The 5,451-nt window shown below is 36.9% G+C and overlaps 1 pseudogene; it reads right to left on the bottom strand.

The window, feature by feature from the left end:
* The window catches only part of LOC102849466, a 10,309-nt pseudogene extending 6,860 nt beyond the window's left edge, over positions 1-3,449 (bottom strand).
* Positions 3,450-5,451: the final 2,002 nt, after the last annotated feature.

The raw sequence follows: 5,451 nt of genomic DNA, 5'->3' as shown, positions 1-5,451 counted from the left end.
ACATGTTGTAAGGAGAGACAGGTCCTTGGAGAGGGACATCATGCTTGGTAGGGCAGAGCGACAGCGCAGGAGCGGAAGACCCTCTATGAGGTGGATTGATTCAGTGATTGGGGTAATCAGAATGGGTGTGTCAGAGGCAATGTGATTGGCCCAGGATAGAGCAGGGTTTAGGGCTGTTGTACATAGGGTCGCTTTGAGTCGCAAATGACTCGACGGCACATAACAACAACAATATTGATTGTTGTTGTTATGTGCCATTGAGTCAGCCAAGACTCAGAGACCTTGTGCATAATTGCTCTGAACCCTTTATCTTGAGCCAATCTCTCTGGCTCTGACACATCTACCTTCAACCCCCAAGTTATTGTGTCAAATCCATGTTATTTGGGGTCTTCTACTGCTAAATTGTCCCTTGGTATTTCTAAGCATAATATCCTTCTGAAAGATTGGTCCCTCCTGGCTACATGCCCAAAATATGTGAGATGGAGTCTCAATATCCTTGCCTCCAAAAAGCAGTTTGGTTTCACTCTCTCCAGGAGAGATCTGTTAGTTCTCTTGACAGTTTACAGCATGTTCAATTATTGGACTTGAAATTTGTAATCATGAGTCTTGCTGATTCAGTAACAAGCTTCTTAGTAGTGAACCAAATTAGAAACATGTAAAATTCACCAACTGTAGCCTGTTTCCATAAAGATTTACAGTTTTGGAAACATTATGGGTCAATTGTATGTCTTATAGGTTTTGCTGTAAATTGGCAACAACTTGACAGGATATGTTTTGCTGGATCTGTCATCAATACTATTCATCTAAAGTACACTGTCATTAAATGATATTAAAAGATTGCATATCTTTCCCATTTAATTGCATGCATTTATTTTGGATATAAATAAACAACTTTACTGATTAGACAATGTTGTTCAAGAAATTCAGAGCAGTGATTTCATTGAAAGTATTTTCTCAAACCCAGTCTTGGGTTCCTGTCATTCAGATGCTCTATAAAGAACTTAAGGTTGTGTAAGAAAAGCAAGTGCTTACTCTTATGAGTTTCCAATCGATCCATGGACATAGATTATATACTGACAGCCAAAAATTGAAAAAAATGTCTGAAGTGTGAGGTATTATCAGAGAAGGAGTATTGAGAGTGAGGAAAACTGCTCAAGAGAGCTTGTTGAATGGAGCAAATCCTCCAGCTTGAATTAGAGGGACAAAAGGGAAGATCTCCAGAAAACAGATAGAGCAGATTATCCATGTGGGGCACATGACTAAATCTGGAAAGTTTTAAAAGAGTAATAAAGAAAGGAATTGGCAGACACAGAATTAAATGGAATAACATATGAGCAACAGCCTATGGTGAAGAAAGAAAAAGTTCAAGCTGCTTTGAAGGAAATAGCAAAATATAAGACCTCAGGAATAGATGGTATATCAATTGAGGTATTTCAGCTAATAAATGCTGCCCTGGATGTGCTCATCAAGTTGCGCCAAAAAATCTGGAGAACAAACACTTGGCCAACTGACTGGAAGAGATCTATATGTGTTCCCATTCCAAAGAAGGGTGACCCAACAGAGTGTGGAAACTATAGAACAATATCACTGATTTCACATGCAAGCAAGATTCTACTGAAGATTATCCAAAAACGACTGGAAGAGCACATCAGCAGAGAACTTGTCAGAATTCCAGGCTGGGTCCTTGATCATGGTACTAGGGATCTTGTATCTGATGTTAGACAGATATTAGCACAAAGTAGAGAATACCAGAAGAATGTCTATCTGTGTTTCATTGATTATGCAAAGGCGTTTGACTGTGAAGATCATAACAAACTGTGGCTGACTCTGAGAAGAATGAGAATCCCAGAACACTTGATCGTTCTAATGCAAAACCTATACTTGGACCAAGAGGCAGTGGTCAGAACAGATCAAGGAAACACTGAATGGATCAAAATTGGGAAGGGTGTATGCCAGAGATGTGTCCTGCCTCCATACCTTTTCAACCTGTATGCAGAACAGATTATCCGAGAGGCTGGGCTCTATGAGGAGAAATGCGGCATCAAGATTGGTGGAAGATCTATCAACAATCTGTGTTATGCAGATGAAACAACCCTGCTGAAGCATTTGCTGCAGAAGGTCAAGGATTGCAGCCTTCAACATGGATTGAGGCTCAATGTCAAGAAGACAAGGGTTCTCACCACTGGACCAATTGGCAGCATCAGGATGGATGGTGAAAAGACAGATTGTTAACAACCTTAGTCTGCTTGGCCCCACAGTCAACTCTTGGCATCAGCAGCCAGAAAATTAAAAGATGTATTGTGATGGGAAAGTCTGCTGTTAGGGACCTCTCCAGAGTACTGAAGAGTTACGTTGTCACCTTGGAGACTAAGGTGTGTCTGATACAGGCCATGGTCTTTGCAATCACTAGGGAGGATAGAAGGAGAATTGATGCCTTTAAGCTGTGGTGCTGGAGAAGAGTATTGAATGTACCATGGACTGCCAAGAAAACAGATTCATCCTGGAGAGTGTTAAACCAGGCTGCTCCTTGGAGGCAAGGATTCTGGGGCTTTGTCTGACATACTTTAGACATGTTGTAAGGAGGGACAGGTCCTTGTAGAGGGACATCATGCTTCGGAGGGTGGAGGGACAGCGCAGGAGCGGAAGACCCTCTATGAGGTGGATTGATTCAGTGACTGGGGTAATTGAGATGGGTTGTGTTGGAGGCAGTGCCATAGGCACAGGATAGAGCAGGGTTTAGGTCTGTTGTATATAGGGTTGTTATGAATCGCAAGTGACTCGATGGCACATAACAACAAAAAAAACAACAATAAAGAAACAAACAAAAAAAGAAATTTTGTTCTTAGATTCATTTGATTTGGATGCTTTCAAATTAATAAACAGTAAAATTCAGCTTGATTACACAGAAAAAAGCATAAATACTTTTGAACAATGATAAAAAATATGTATCATTTTAATTGCCAAATAAATGATTGTCCTGAAATTCCTAAATACAAAACTAGTATTTTATACTAGTTTATATATACACACACACACACACACACACACACACACACATACACACAAACTTTCATTAATATTAATTAAAAAAAGAAAAAAAAATGTTTTGTAACTGAGGTTGGCCATTCAGTAATAACAAGAATAAAGCAGCAGCAATTCTCAAGAGAAAGCACACTGCCTTATCTCACAAAATACAACGTTTTTGCAAGTTTTCTCTTACATTTAGTATATTAATGTTTCCCCTTTTAAAACTTTTTATTTCAGTGAAAGTTTACAGAGTAAATTTATTTTCTGTTTAAAAAAAATTTAGTATCTTATGCAACATTTCTCTCTACAACCTATACAATGTAATAAACATAGGAATACAAAAGCAAGTTTTCTCTTCTGTTTTTGTTTTGTTTAACAACAAATACTTTTAAATTTCCATAGGCATCCTTTGGAGGAACCATGGGCGTTCTATATCTTACTTCACACAACAAGAAAACTAATGACCTCAAATTATTTTTATATTTCTTATTTATATAAAGCTTGTAATCAAGAGTTGAAATATAAGTATTAGTAAACAAATAATAAGAAGCCAAGGCCATAACCCACAAGTTGCACACTATATAACTAAGCATCATAATTAAGAATAATAAAGAACTATATTCCCATGAGGATATTAAAGATAAGATTTTAGCAATTTTTCATATGTAAGTGTAAGAATAATTCATTGAGGCCTTACAGTATGTGATATATAAGTAGCTATTTTTGCATCATTATTGAAAAGTTCTAAGTAGTATAGTTAATTTACAACATGAGTAACATGAGTAACAGGTGACTTGATGGTTCATATAACAACCAGAACAAATGCTCATTAGATATTTAGACATAAAAGATGTTTGATATTAATGTCAGGCATATATTATCAATAATAGGATGTAGCTCTAGGCTTGTGTATGAAAAACTAGCAATTTCCTATAAAGTACATTTTTCTGGAAACTCTTGGAATTCTAACTTGATTCTTGAAATTACCATGAGAACACAGACACACACCTACACACACATACATGATCATCTCCTTTACAATGCTATTTAAAGATATCCAAGTATCTAAAGCTATATGAACCAAAATAAAGTAAAAACCCCAAAATACCCACAGAGCCACTGTTAATTCAAACTTCCAGAGAAGCACAGTCTCTATGTTTTGTAGAATAACTTCCTATGGATTGGTCTCTGAACTATGTATCATTAATATTAAGATCTGATGTCTTATCATTAATATTTAATTCTGTCCGGTAGCTCCGTAGAGAATTGGAATGCTAACTCAAAGGAGGTTCCTCTCTGGTGATTTTAATCTGTCAGAAACTCTGTGGAAGAAATAAAGGCAATCTCCGCCTGTGCGATTTACAGCCTCCAAAAATGTACTAGATGGTCAACTATGAGTCAGTGCAGACTTCAGGGCAACGAATTTGAAGGTTTGGAGATATTTTAAGAACCATTAATATTACTAGGAACTTTGCTACTTTGTTTTTAAAACACTATCACTTTGTAATACTAAATTAAAATCTTAACAGAATCTTCCAATTACTCTTCAATTTAAAAATAATACCAACCACCAAAACAATGACTCTCACAAATAAGCATTTCAATTTAACAAAACTTTGGTTTTATTAAAACCTTTTTTGTTCAGTCCTTTGCACAGTGTGTTTAGAATCAATAATGTGTTTAGAATCATTAATTGCCTTAGTGATTAATCATAAACAAGGTAAATAAAATAGTTGTTCATCTTTCAGATAAACAAATACTCTTGTATTTTATTGAGAAGCATAGACAAGAAAGTCTAAAAAGAAAGAAGGAATTTACCTCTTAGATAATTGTTCTCATGAAAAGGACTCTGCTTAGATTCAGACACAGCAATGGGTAGGATGAACACTGATTGCTATAATCTAATTGCTATAATGTAATCTAAACACAGATCATTTGAATCACAGGTGTTTAAATGCCACAGCGTCTTGGCCCCAGCTGACAGTTCACTCAGATTAAAGTAATGTTTCCTTCGGCCAAACTATTAGAGCTGTATAGTGCCCTTTAATTATGTGATACGTGTAGAAATCTGCAGAGAGTGGAAGAATCACAGGTGAAAATCCTACCTTAATGAGAATCTGGATGGACCCAGTGGCTTTTGCAGATATGAAATACCAGAAGCTCATGGTGCAGGCAGAGCTGGATTCCTGCCACACGGCACTCTTCAGGTGTGCCTCTTCTCCACGAAGGCCCACAGGAGTGGCCTCCAGATATAAGAAGTGTCCTGCAAACAAAGTGGGGATTTAGACAGAATAGAAACAAAAAGAGAATTATTTTAGCTTTTCCATTTTAGTTAGGGTTGCAATCACATTTCATATGCCTTAAGCTGCCAAAAGCATTTTGATTTGAGAGAACATAATAGCCTTGCCTTCAGCTCATCCTTAC

This window comes from Elephantulus edwardii, unplaced genomic scaffold (genome assembly GCF_000299155.1).
Source record: "Elephantulus edwardii isolate Elephantulus edwardi_28Jun2011 unplaced genomic scaffold, EleEdw1.0 scaffold00054, whole genome shotgun sequence".
NCBI classification, from domain to species: domain Eukaryota; kingdom Metazoa; phylum Chordata; class Mammalia; order Macroscelidea; family Macroscelididae; genus Elephantulus; species Elephantulus edwardii.
The sequence above is the reverse complement of the archived record's forward strand: the minus strand, read 5'-3'. Positions and strand labels throughout refer to the sequence as shown.